The sequence below is a fragment of the Oratosquilla oratoria genome, chromosome 21, assembly GCF_046742065.1.
Source record: "Oratosquilla oratoria isolate Oo_2021 chromosome 21, ASM4674206v1, whole genome shotgun sequence".
In the NCBI taxonomy this organism is placed as follows: Eukaryota; Metazoa; Arthropoda; class Malacostraca; order Stomatopoda; family Squillidae; genus Oratosquilla; species Oratosquilla oratoria.
In genome coordinates, this window is record NC_134797.1 from 59,906,081 (window position 1) to 59,921,141 (window position 15,061).

At 39.7% G+C, this 15,061-nt stretch overlaps 1 protein-coding gene across 1 annotated transcript in view; it reads left to right on the top strand.

Moving 5' to 3' along the window:
• Positions 1 to 15,061, top strand: part of Daao2 (D-amino acid oxidase 2) — a 168,324-nt gene that overhangs the window by 50,464 nt on the left and 102,799 nt on the right. The gene's annotated exons all lie outside the window — the stretch shown is intronic.

Sequence of the window (15,061 nt, forward strand, 5' to 3'; positions counted from 1 at the left end):
CCATGTGTCCAAACCATCCCAATACTCTATCATTAATCCTATCTCCCAACTCCTTTTCCACCCCCACTCTCCTCCTCACCTTGTTTCTCACTCTATCCAGCCTAGTATCCCCTACTATACTTCTCAAACATTTCATCTCAAACACATTTAAACTCTTCCTCTCTTATGTTCCATGTTTCTGCCCCATACAGTGCTGTCATCACAATCACCACTTCATACAATCTCCTCTTATCATTCATTCTCAAATGTTTATTTCTTATTACACTTTTTAATCCCCCTAGGCATCTACTTGCTTCTCTCCACTCCTCCCTTTCCAGCCACATGTGCCCCCTTGTGTCTAAAACTATCCACTTCCTCTAGCCTCTCTCCTCTAATACTTGCTTCCAAATTGCTGCCATCCTCTCTCCTCTAATACTTGCTTCCAAATTGCTGCCATCCTCTCCCCTTGTACATCTCATCACCTCACTTTTACCCAGATTTATTTTCAACTTTCCTCTCACACACCTCTCCAAACTTTGTCATTAACTTCCTTAATACCCCCTCTGATCCTGCAACAAGCGCAGTATCATTAGCAAACAACAACTGGCTTATCTCCCATTTTTCTTTAGCCATCTCCAGTCCCCTGCCCATTGCCCTTGCATTTACCTCCCACACCACCCCATCCATTTACACATTAGACAACCATGGCAACATAGACATCCTGGTGAAGTTCTACCTTTACCTCAAACCACTTGCTCTCCCCATTTCTTATTCTAACACAGGCTCTACTACTCTTGTAAAAACTCTTGACTGCTTTTAACAGCTTTCTTCCTATCTCATATCTGCAAACCCTCCCATAAGCATTTTCCAAATCCATAAAGGCCCCAAAAAAACATCCTTACCCTTTGCTAAAGCTTTCTCACATATGTCTTACCACAAAATTCAGATCCACACAATCCCTATTTTTTCTATAGACACTTTGTTCCTCTCAATCAAAACCCTCACATAAGTCTTCCCAACTACACTGCACAAACCCTCTGAAACTACTACACTCAAATTTCTCCTTTTCCCTTGTAAAGTGGAACTATGCAGGCAGTAATACCATGAATAAATATAATTGCTATGACTGATTGACAAATATCTGAAAGAAATTTCCGACAAGATACTTTGAATGTCATAATTTTGTATGGCTTGGATTGAAACGTCCAGCTTGTTCCATAAATGTGAAGCTGTGAACTTCAAGGAACTTTTGCCCAAAACAGACCTAAATCAAGGTAATATAATAGAGGTACCACTGGTTTGTGTGTTGTGCAAGTGAACGGAGTTGATGCACACAATGCTTCAGGTATTTCAATGCCTGACCACATATAATTTTGTGCATATAAGTAGATAAAAAGCTCATTGTTTTCCACTGGATTAGATATTTGAATATCAGGTGTTGAATGAAGTGATAACAGATTATTGGAATAGTTTAGATACATGGAAAGAATGAGTGAAGAACAATTGGGGAAAGTGGTGTGGAAAGCAGAAATGGAGTGAAATTGAAGGGACAGCAGAGGATGAGATGGATGGGGTATTTACCTTACTACATACATACATATACCAAGGCTTTCTCCCCCTTACAAGGGGGGTAGCCAAAAGAAAAAGGCATAAAATCATTCCCACCCATTCCATCCCTGAATACATTCCACACCCCTCCACCCTCCCTCTTATCTTAGCACCTCCTGAATGACGGGTCATCCCTGCACCTTGTCCACTGCCCTGGGTCAGAAGCAGTGTCGCAAGACACAGCACATCCACAGCAAGGCCGCTTCATTAAATCGGCGACCCCCCCTCTCCGCCCCCCCATTGCATAAAATGAGAGGACGGGGAGAAATCCCTTCGTATAGTATACAGAAAAGGAGCAAAACTTACATCCTATCTCCTATAATTTGTTATCACATTAGCCTCATATTTATGTTAAGTTCCAATTTTTATTTATATCCTTGATATCCAATTATATTTAAATTTGAACTTGTGAAAGGGGCTTAGCAAGTGGGGAATATTGGTTGAGCATTGGGAAAAGGTAGGTACAGTATTGAGGTGAGCGAGGAATGGCTTTGCATGGATGATATATTGACTTTGCCCAAAGGAATTCTCAGTATCTCTTTTCTATGTCAAGCTGAAGTCATTGTAATGGGGTTTTTGAAGAACAGAGGTCCCAAATTGCCCCTTGTGGACAATACCAATCCAAAGTTTACCCCTTATGAAGAATAATGGTCCCATGTAATATGTAATACAAAAGATTAGGTTTGGTATGGTTTAACTCACATATCCTAGGTTAGATTAGGTTAGGTTGGACATTACTTAGTCACTTTCAGTGATTAATTAGATGAGAAAAAAATCATTGTAAGTGGTTTATAAGACCTTTTGAACAATAGTGATCCCAGTTTACCCCTATGAAAAATAGGGACCCTAATTCAAAGGCTCCAGGTAATGAAACCCCCGATTATTATTAGATGATCTATTGTACCACAAACTGCAGGACCTCTCTTCAGGAATGACCAGTATTAAAGTGTTGACTCGGCATTATACAGAGTAGCTGTTGTTTGGTAATAGCTTCATTGTGAATACAAATTGCATTATGATTATACAATGTCAAATGTGTGGCTTAACGATTCCATACCTACCATTATCATAATTGATAATGTGGGTACATAAATTATTACATTGCTATGTGGCTATCGTAGTGTAGTTGTGTATCTGGTGATAATAGGGATCAGTGATAATCAGGTATTTAAAAAACCTTAATTTTCATACTCGAAATCTCATCAAACCGGTATCACTTTATCCTACCAGAACACCCAACACCATGTTTCAACACAAAACAAGTCCCAGATGATACACGGTCCCTCTGGTATTATCAAGAGAAAAGTACAGGAGGCTGCTGCCCTACGAAGTAAGATACGTATAATACCGTCAATACGAAACGCTGATCGTAGGAATGTAACTATAATCGTCAACATTAGACCCCTGTCAAGTAAGTCAATCATTTGATTTGATGTTTTGGGACGTCCGTGAGAACACCTGAAATTGGATCTACGGAAATAAGCGCGGTTTTGTGGCATCTCTGAGCATACTTTGGATTGTATAATGATGCACATTTACAAAGACCACTTTCCATACTATCCCGAGCGAGATTCATAGCTGCATCTTTACATAAGCACATTACAAAGGATTACAAAGGCGGAGCATGCCGACAGGAGACCTTTTGATCCATATCTAGGTCGGATGCAAAAAAAAAAAAAAAAAAAAATTAATAATAAATAAAAACTATAATAATGTAAATAACAAAGAAAATACATAAATAAATGCATAGGTATAGTTAAAATAATAAACAAACAGGTAAATAGTAAATGATAATAAATTGACATTTAACTAATAATAAATGAAAATCGCAGACAAATTATAACAAAACAAAAATAATATAACAAATCATAATCATTACAACATCTTACTTAGGTATTTATCTAAATGATTCTTAAAGCTTCGAACTGAACTACATTGCACTACCTGTGCAGGAAGTTTATTCCATTCATTAACTACACAGTTGGCAAAGTTGTTTCTACCTACTTCCAAATTGAATCTATTTCCGGACAGTTTGAGACCATTGTTTCTTGTCTGATTCTCATTCAATGTGAAAATTTTGTCACTTTTGATGTTGTCAATTCCCTTAAAAATCTGTATCAAGTCACCTCTGAGTCTACGCTTTTTTAGGGAAAACAGATTCATGTGCTTAAGTCGATTTTCGTATGATTTATTTTTGATATTTGGAATCAGTTATGTGGCTCGCCGTTGTACTTTTTCCAATCTGTCAATGTCTTTAATGAGATTCGGTGACCATACGGAAACAGCATATTCCAAATGTGGACGAACTAACGATTTATATAGCTTGTTAATGAGTGATGGACTTTTGAAATCAAAAGATCGCGCAATCAATCCCAGAATCTTATTTGCTTTCTCAGAGGCTGAAATACACTTCTTGGATGATTTGAGGTCGTTACTGATAATTACGCCGAGATCTTTTTCACTATCCACTTTTGTTAACGAATTTCCAAATAACTTGTAATCGTACTTACTGTTGTTTTTACCTATGTGCATTACCTTGCATTTACTTGTGTTAAATTTCATTAGCCACTTTTCAGACCATTGCTGTAATTTATCTAAATCTTCTTGAATATCTAATTGGTTTGGGTGATCATTTGCCACTCCGCACAGTTTTGTATCATCAGCAAATTTGGAAACAGTAGATTTTAGTCCATGGTCTATATCATTTATATATACTATGAATAGAAGTGGCCCAAGAACGTAGCCCTGAGGAACTCCACTTGCAACACTTTTCCATCCAGAAGTTTTTCCATTTAAAACAACTCTGTTTTCGACCTTTCAACCAATTACTAGTCCAACCCAATAGGCTACCACTTATTCCATGCAAAGCTAATTTAGTAAGTAGTCTTTCGTGTGGGACGGTATCAAAAGCTTTTGCAAAGTCTAGATATATTAAATCTATATTGTTTCTTTTGTCATAATTCGAGATAACTGTGTTGTAGAATTCGAGTAAGTTAGTCACGCAAGAACGTTTCCGTCTGAAACCATGCTCGCTATCATTTATCAAACGGTTACTTTCTAAATGATATTCGATAGCATCTCTGATGATAGTTTCCATTATTTTTCCTACGATTGAAGTCAAACTTATAGGCCTATAGTTATTTGGTTTCTTTTTGTCACCTTTTTTGAATATGGGAGTAACGTTAGCTAGCTTCCATTCTCTTGGGACATCTCTGGATATGATGGATTTCTTGAAAATAATTTCTAATGGAACAACAATCTCATTTTTCATTTCCTTAAAGATTCTTGGATGCCAACCGTCAGGCCCTGGTGTTTTATTAACTTTGAGTTTGTCTATACACCTTTTAATTTTTTCTTTTGTTATATTGACCATAGTGAGTAAGTTTACCCCAGACTTTTCACAGGTTTCAGTTTGGAATTCACTTTGAAATTCGCCAGCGATCATTATAAAAATTCTGATACATGAGTAAATTTTAGGTATACGTTTCAAAACAATCTCTGATGGTGGCAACACACTTAAAGGGCCCCATTCACGACAACGATTTTCAACCCCAACCCAGATTTCCAACCCCAACCCAGACCAAATTTTCTCGTGGATGGGCTCCAACAACCTACATCGCAACCCCGATTTACAGGTCGTGGTTGGGGTTGGAGTCGTTCAGATTTTCCTGATATTTTGTGGGCGGAGCTTTATGTCTGTGTTGGGGTTGGAGTGGTGGATAGGTGCGGACAACCAAATCTATCACTTGTGCCCAAAATTTCGTACCGTGCGTTTGTAGCTATAGTTGTGCTGGCTAACTAAAAAAATGGAAGCGTACAGTAAAGATTTCGTAAGAGAGATTATTGAGATATACTGTCAACATCCATGCCTATGGAAAGTTAAAAGAACCTTATAAATTGCATCACAGGTCTCAGGAATTATTCTTCCTAGTGCTTGGGGCGATATGAGTGAAGAAAATTTGAGGTCTTCATATGACCTCCCTGTTGCTAGGAATCGTAATGTACATACGAGACGTTCATGAGGTGTAGCCTTCCTCATCATCGTATCCTGTTTTTTATGATTGGTGTTACCAAGGACAGAAGTTCTAAAAATGTGGATTCATCCATTCTTAAATAGTTCATATAGTCTTTAGGCTCTAGTCTCAGTTCCTCTAATAATTGATTATGGGATAGCTTGTTTCTTTTTTGAAGCCAAGACTTACACCACTTTGACTTTTTTTGCGCTTTCTATCTGCCTCTAAAAAAAAACCCAGCAATATTAAAAAGATTGTCAGAGTCGAGATCAGACATCTTATCACAATAGAACCGCAGATCAACTGCGAAAAATTGGACAATTGGTTGCCCTTAAGGGCCCCATTCACGACAACGATTTTCAACCCCAACCCAGATTTCGAACATGGTCGGGGTTGGAGTTGTGGTTGGCGGCTTCGCCACTCACTGCAACAACCAATTGTCCAATTTTTGGCAGTTGATCCGCAGTTCTATTGTGATAATATCTGATTTCGACTCTGACGATCTTTTTAATATTGCTGTTTTTTTAGAGGCAGATAGAAAGCAAAAAAAAAAAAAAAAAAAAGTCAAAGTGGTGTAAGTCTTGGCTTCAAAAAAGAAACAAGCTATCCCATAATTAATTATTAGAGGAATTGAGACTAGAGCCTAAAGACTATATGAATTCACATTTTTAGAACTTCTGTCCTTGGTAACACCAATCATAAAACAAAACAAAACAGGATACGATGATGAGGAAGGCTATTACACCTTAAAATTTGAAACGAGTATTTCATAAGCATTGTTTTTCATTATTTCATTCGAGTATTCTTTACTGTTAACTTTCCATAGGCATGGATGTTGACGGTATATCTCAATAATCCCTCTTACGAAATCTTTAGGGTTGATTCACACTATCGGTCCGGTCGCGCTCCACTCTCGCTCCGCTCCGGTTCTGAGGTATTCAGGGTTGATTCACACTACCGGTCCAGTCGCGCTCCGCTCTCGTTCCCGTCATCCCCCCTCCCTCGACACCAGTAGAAGTCTTACCATCAGTTACGAAGGATGTGTGACTTTTCTGACGCCGAGTTGGCAATAATCGCTATTGCACTTGATGAAGAAGAAGGAAAACAAAATAGAAAAAGAAAGAGATTGTGGGTTCATCCTATGTTGCAAGATAGGAAGACTGAAGGAGAATTTCATACTCTGTATGAGAGTAAATGATGATGAGAGTAAATTCCACAGCTATTTCAGAATGAACAAAGGAACATTTGAGAAAATACTATCCAAAATTGAGGATGACCTGAAATGTACAAGAAGATGCTGCACTTCCTGGCACTGATGTGCTTGCACCATACGTTATAGTGGGAGATAAGGCTTTCCCGCTGAAGAGAATTTTGATGAGGCCCTACCCAGGTTCATAGACTGAACATAAGGTAGAGAAGAGGATTTTTAATTATAGATTATCTAGAGCCAGGAGGATAGTTGAGTGCACATTTGGTATTCTAGTGCAAACCTTCAGAATATATTTAAGGAAACTTAAATCTATGCCTTCTACCGCTAATGCAATCATTACAACAACATGCATACTTCACAATCTGATACACCCAAATGCTGTTGCATTACCAGATACTGTTGTCATGCCTCCATCAAACACAGTACGTCCAATGAGAGGAAGAGGGGGAAATGCTACAAAGGAGGCTTTTGGCGCGAGAGAAACACTGAAAGATTATTTCAGCTCCCCAGCTGGTTCAATGCCTTGGCAAAATGATAAGATATAAGTAGACAAACAAATTAGGTAGGAATATTTGTTGAGTGAGCTAAGGAGATGCATTTCCGCAGTGGATAATAGGTTGTTATTATACATATGGAATTTCTTTCTTCGGTTAATAATGTGTATTTTTTTCTCTCAGTACCTTGGCAATATGATAAGTATGCAAACATTATCACTGTAGTGCAGCGAAGTCAGGTCATACAGCTCTGGTTTACCTTTTGACTAATTCTATTAGCATTTCATCTAAATCCACAAAATTAAAGTAAGTTTTGTAGGTTATATTTCATTCAGTTGGTGCTTATGAATATCCTCGCTGTACGCATTGTCATTGTATCAGTGATAAATAAAAAGAAAATGTATTTTTATAATTTTTCTAACTTTCTCATGATCCCATTGTGGTGTTTCCTTTGGATTATCCATGGTTTGGTAGGACAGAAGGTAACACTACTTGCTTATATGAAGGCTGAATCTCGACTGGAGTGGAGCAGGAGGAGCAGGACCGTGGCAACTGAGTTCACACTGGCGCTCACGGTCCAGTCACACTCCGGTCTCGCTCCAGTAAAAATATCTTTTGACGGAACCGTGACCGGAGCGAAACCGGAGCGAGACTGGAGCGAGAGCGCCAGTGTGAATGCTCCCATCGAAATTAATGAGACAATATTGGTCCGATAGTGTGAATCAACCCTTATTGTTGTACCTCGGGCAATCAACAGACGGCGGCAGAACTCCGTGCTCTCTCATAAAGTCCAAGGAGCCCTATTGTCTTTGTAACAGAGCTTATTAACGCCACCTGGAGTTGGAGAACACCCGGTCCACAACGTGAAAGCAGTCATCTGATAGTGACTGGACTGGCATGGCATCCGTACCGTATCCTATCGGCTTCGTTCGTTAGTAAGTTTGCTTGTAGCAAAGTTTTTTTCCGCCAAGAAAATCGCACATTACGTTAATGTATTATAATTTAAAAAAAATAATATTCAATTTTCTAATGCTATATTGGGTAGGTGTGCACAACTGAAATAATAACTATTGGGAACCTCTGGCAACCCCATTGGAAAAAATCTGTATGTTGAAATAGTGTCAATACACACACACATATATATATACATACTTCCTCACCCCCATCCCCCACCCACTCCCCCTCATGCATCACAGCCTCATCTATACACAACCCTTCTCCATTCACCCCTATCTTCTGTCCTCTCCCGTCCTTCCTCTACAGACATTCCTCTCATTTGTAAAGCCCCTTTCACCCCATCCATCCATCTTATCCTAGGACGCCCCCTCATAATCACTCCTTCCACCTCCGCCCTCCACACCTCTTTTACTAATCTTTCTTCACTCATTCTTTCCATGTGTCCAAACCATCCTAATAGTCTTTCATCAACCCTATCTCCCAGCTCTTTTTCCACCCCTGTTCTCCTCACCTCCTCGTTTCTCACTCTATCTGGCCTAGTAACCCTATCATATTTCTCAGACATTTCATCTCAAACACATTCAAACTCCTTCATCTCTTCCTCTCTCATGTTCTATGTTTCTGCCTTGTACATTGCTGTTGGCACAATCACTCCTTCACATAACCTCCTCTTAGCATCCATTCCCAGATGTCGATTTCTCATTACACTTTTTAATCCACCAAGTCATTTACTTGCTTCTCTCAATCTACATTCTACCTCCACCCCCACTCCTCCCTTTCCTGTCACATTCGCACCCAAGTATCTAAAATTATCCACTTCCTCCAGTTTCTCACCCTTAATGCTCACTTCCATCCTACTGTCACTCTCTCCCCTTGTACATCTCATCACCTTACTTTTGCCCACATTTATCTTCAGCTTCCTTCTTTCACACTTCTCAAACTCAGTCACTAACTTTCTCAATCCCTCCTCTGATCCTGCTACAAGCGCAGTGTCGTCGGCAAACAACAACTGGGTCACCTCCCACTTCTCCATTTTCTTTAATCTGCAACCCCTGACCCACTACCCTTGCATTTACCTCTCGCACCACCCCCATCCATGTAAATATTGAACAGCCAGGGCGACATAACACACCCCTGACGAAGTCCCACCTTTATCTCAAACCATTCACTCTCTCCATTTCTAATCCTAACGCAAGCTCTACTACCCTCATAAAAACTCTTGACTGCTCTTAACAGCTTTCCTCCTATCCCATATATCTGCAGTACCTCCTACAGTGCCTTCCTGTCTACCCTATCGTAAGCCTTTTCCAGATCCATAAAAGCCCCCCAAAAATCCTTACATTTTCCTATAGCTTTCTCACATATCTGTCTTACCACAAAAATCTGATGTACACATTCCTTACCTGTCCTAAAACCACTTCCTCACCAATTACTCCCTCTGTTCCTCTCCTAATCCTCTCAATCAAGACCCTCCCATAAGCCTTCCCAACTACACTCAACAAGCTGATCCCTCTGTAACTACTACACTCACACTTGTCCCCCTTTCCTTTGTAAAGCGGAACTATACAGGCACTCCTCCAGTCTTCTGGCACTCTACCCTCTCTTAAACATTAAATAACCTCACCAGCCAGTCCACCATAACTGTACCTCCTTTCATCAGACATTCTGCATGGCATCCATCCAACCCAGGTGCCTTACCTGCTCTCATTATCTTAACAGCTACTTTCACTTCATCCTTCCCTATTTCTCCTCCATTTTCCTTACTCATCTCTCTCATTTTCTTAGTGCTTCCCACTGCAACTACCTTTCCATCCCTATCCTCCTTCACATTTAGCAACTCCCTAAAATACTCTGCCCACCTTCCTCTCACTGCCTTCTCTTCCATTATCATCTCTCCATCTGCACCTTTTACCTTTTCTTCTCTACTTGATTCGCCTCCTCTTCCTTTTTTAATTTCCTTCCAAAACATCTTTTTATTACTTTCAAAATTTTCTGTCGTATTCTTTCCCAATTTCACATCTGCTCTCCTCTTTGCTTCCTTTATCTTATGCTTAACTTCCTTTCTCTTTACTTTATACCTCTCATACGATTCCCTCGTCCTAATTTGTAGCCAATCTATGAATGCCTGCTTCTTCTCTTCTACATCTTTCTTTGCTTCCTCATCCCACCACTCACTACCCTTCTTTCTATTTCCTCCCATCCTCCTTGTTCCACACACCATCTTTGCACACCTTATGACTCCCTCCTTGAACCATCCCCATTCCTCCTCCACTCCTAGTTCTACTCTATCCTTTACTCTCTCCCACTCCTCTCTCAACTTCTTATACTCATTCTCCTTTTTTTCTTCATTTAAGCAGTTCACTCTAAGTACCTCCCTACCTTCTGCCCTTTTCCTCCTTCTCCACCTATTCTCCTCTCTCAATTTACCTTCCACCAGGAAATGATCTGATATTTCCCCACTCTCTCCCCTTAGAACATGTACATCCTTAACTCTTCCTACCATACTCCTAGTCACCACTATATAGTCCATTAACGTTCTATCTGCCACCCTTCCATCCACCACCCTCTCCCATGTGTATTTATGCTTGACTTTCTTCTTAAACACTGTATTTGCTATCATCAACTCTCTTTCAAGACACATCTCCACCATCAACTCTCCTACGATTTTTGCCTCGAACTCCATACTTTCCAATCACTCCGTCAATTGGTTCATTTCCTACCCTAGCATTTAGGTCTCCCAATACAACTACATTGACATTTCTCCCTAATCCCTCTATGCACTCATATCTACCCAGAATGGCTCCCTTTCCTCTACTTTCTTCTCACTACCAGGCCCATACGCACTTACAAAAACCCACATCTCCTTTCCCAGCTTCATCTTCATCCACATCAACCTTGACACCTCCTTCCACTCTACTACCCGCTTATTTATCTCTTCACTTACAAGTATAGCCACCCCTTCTCTCCCTCGTCCCCTCTTCACTCCTGAGTACCTCCCAGCTACACTCCCAAACTCACAGTTGCCCTTTCCTTTCATTTTACTTTCACTCAAAGCTAGTACATCAATTTTTCTTCTCACAAACATACTGCCTATCTCTTCCCTTTTACTCACATCTGTACCACATCCACGCACATTAAAATACCCAAACCTTAGGGTACTGGTTGGAAAGCTCCCAGACCCTCTTATGCCTTTACTTTTTTAGGAATGTCCCCTTTTGGGGCTACAGGTAATAGGACTCCTAATCCCATCCCTCGTCCCTTTTTTGTCCCCTTTTACGACTCAAACGGAAATACTTGGTAGCAGTATTCTTTTCCCCCACCACAGGGTAGGCGAAAAAAGGAAATGAATATTCAGAGAAATGGTACAGGACAGTAACAAGGGGTTGGGGGACAGCATAACGGAGGGACAGTCGTAGTATAAAAGTGTCATCATTTCTCTATGTACAGAGTTTTCCTCTATCACAGACAAAATGATGTGTGGCTCTGGTCAGTAGGGGCGCCCCATATAGACCCTAAAGTATCAAATGCATGCTATTTTGCCACTATAACATGCAGCCAATACCCCAGACGGGTGCAGCCAATACCCTAAACGGGTAAGTGGATGCTGAAACTGCATCCATATATTTGTAAAGTAATGTATTTAAGTGGGCGACAGGCGGATAACAATTATGATTACAGATACAACACATATAACAACTCAGAACTACACACAAGAAGAACAAGACTTAGGATTACTAGTGGACAACAAACTGAAGTTTGAAGGCCACATACAAAGTAAAATCAACAAAGCCAACCAAACTATGGGTGTCATCCGTAGGGCGTTTAAATATATGGACCCCATTTTTTTTTTTTTTTTTTTTTTTTTTCACTATTCACAGCCATGGTAAGACCCATCCTGGAATACGCTCAAGCAGTCTGGAGCCCCTGGAGAAAATATATACATTATAAGAGCTATTGAAAATGTCCAAAGAATGGCTACAATGATGATTCCTGGTCTGAAGAACCTGAGATACGAGGAAAGACTGAATATATATGTATATATATATATATATATATATATATATATATACATATATATTTGCCTTTATTGGTCTACATAAGATAGTTAAGGGAGATATGATTGAGACATACAAGATGATGCATGGAGAATTTGAAGGAGCAATACCACTTTTGTTAACCAGGAAATAACCAGAGGACATGGGTACAAACTGTACAATAGGAGATCCAACAAAATGCTGAGAAAAAATAATTTACATATAGGATTGTGGACGCCTGGAACAGCCTGCCTGCCTACCCAGGTTGTATAGACTATGGCTTCCTTCAAACGCCGCCTAGACAAGCATTGGGATAAACAAGATATTAAATTTGATTACGAAGCAACCCTCATTGTCATCAGAAAAATTATCAACAAGGATTTGGATGTAGGGGCCTAAAAGCCTGTGTCCAGTAACAACATAAATAAATATGAATAAGAGATATTTTGCAACTCTTCCCACCAGCATACACCACGAGGACAGTGGAAAGGGCGTCAGTGCTCCCCAAAAGATCAAGTTGAGGTGACGTCGCTCCTGGAGCTCTCACCGTACGCCACAGTTTTGATTCCTTGCCCTGTATATTTGCTGTGGTCATGGGAAGATTAACAAGAAGCAAAACAGTAAAGCGGCAGAATATAGAGAGGGCCCGTGAGTGCCTGAAAGAGAAACAGAGAGGAGGGAATGGAAAAAAAGAAAGAAAAGAAACTAGGAAGGAATAGAAAAAACGAGGAGGAAAGCATCCCATCTACACTTAGCACTCCGCAAGCATCTACCAGCCAAGCCCACCTTACACTTCCCCCACCCACGCCACACTACTCGCCCTCACTTCACACCTCATCAGCAAAGAGGAGGAAATTGGAGGTTTGCCATAGATCGCAACCATCAAACAAGACCACAGTTGATGAGAACTTTATTTAAAAAAAAAAAAAAAAAAAAAAAAAAAAAAAAATCTTGAGGAATAATTTACACATGTTGCGTGCGGTCATTGCCTTAGGAAAATAAATGTAAGCTTTGTTAACAAGTTCATGGACCATAAAATTGATTTAGAGTGTGGCAAAAAGTGTGGTGATTCAGATGTGAAAGACACTCCAGTGACGAACGCCATAGTGTACAGTAAAATGAATGTAGGTTTAAGCTATGCAGGGTTTCATAAATTGACTGAGAACATGAGTATGAAGCCTCTACATAAAACATATGGAAAGTTTCAGTCAGTAACACTTGAGAAAACAAAAGAAAAGGTTAAGGCAATATTGAAAAAAAAAAGTGTTGAAGCAGCAAAACAACATGTATGGGACAAGCATGGAATTTATGACGTGAAAGTGTCATATGATGGGTCCAGTGGTGGATCCAGATTTTTTTTTCTTTCTTTTTTTGCGGGGGGGGGGGGATGAACTATGTATATGTATGAGTGGGATGCGAGCGAAGCGACCCGAATTAGCTGGGGGATTTGAAATGTGAAAATTTTTAGAAGCATTTTGAAGCTATTTGTAAAAGTATATTGAGGAAATGGTCAATAGCTTAGATTGTATGGGTAAAAAAACTTTATACACACGCATATACATGGCTCTTCCTGAAAAGTAGAATACAAGTATGGCAAAAATGAAATAAAATAAAATAGAATAAATATAATTTTTTTTTTTTATAAAAGTGTTACCGCATTTCATATATTTCATATACTGTAACATTGGTGATGATAGTTCACACAAACATCAACCTTCTGTTTTTTGAGAAAACACCTTGATGACACTATTTTAACTTCAGTTTTATTGTGCACTGCGAGCAGCGCAAGACCGTTGAGGAGCCATGGTGTTTCTTGAATATGTTTTCAGTCTCTTCAGGACTGAAAATGAACGCTCGGCCTCAGCGTTCGAAACTGGAAGCGTGATCAGGACTTGAAGGAGTTTAGCTAGGTTTGGGTACATTCGAGGAAATAGTTCTCTGACAATGGAATGTTAAAGGCAAAAAAATTTTTTTGGGGGGGGGTCAGCCCCCCGCCCACCCCCTGGATCTGCCAGTGGATGGGTCGTGGTAGAAACGAGGTCATACGAGTATGCTAGCTGTTGGTGCTGTCGTCGACGCTGAAACTGCTTGTGTTATAGATTGCAAGATAGTTTGTAAATTTTGTGAAGTGTGTGACAAGAAACAAAACAGTTTGAAACAAGGAAAAGTGATTCAAGAAGAGTATGATGAATGGTTGAAAAATCATGAAGAATATATGAAAAACTATGCAGGACCTTCGGGAGGTATGGAAGCTAAAGCAGCTATTAATTCATTTAGTAGGAGTTTGAACAATAATATGAGGTATATTGTATTTATCTCTGATGGGTACAGTTCAGCCTATAATGATGTGTGCAATATGAATGATGGAAAAGGACCATACAATGGAATTAAAATAGAAAAAGGTGAGTGTGTGAATCATGTGTGAAAGAGACTGGGCACAACACTAAGAAATGTAAGTTATCAAGTAGTAACATAAGATAAAACAAAAACAGGAAAAATAGAAGAGTAAAAGAGATGGGAGGGAAAGGAATGTCGACAGATTTTGTAATTGGTAAGCTACAGAAATACAATAATGCTACGATTAGACGTCATGTTGGAGAGACAGTGGAGGAGATGAGAAAGGACATTCATGCGTCATTTTTTCACTGTTCATCGTCTGATGCCAATCCTTAACATCAGTTGTGCCCCAAGACACCTGGCAGTTATTGTTTTTACCAAAAAGCAATCGCAAACAACGAACCAATACCATCCCACAAGAACATGAAA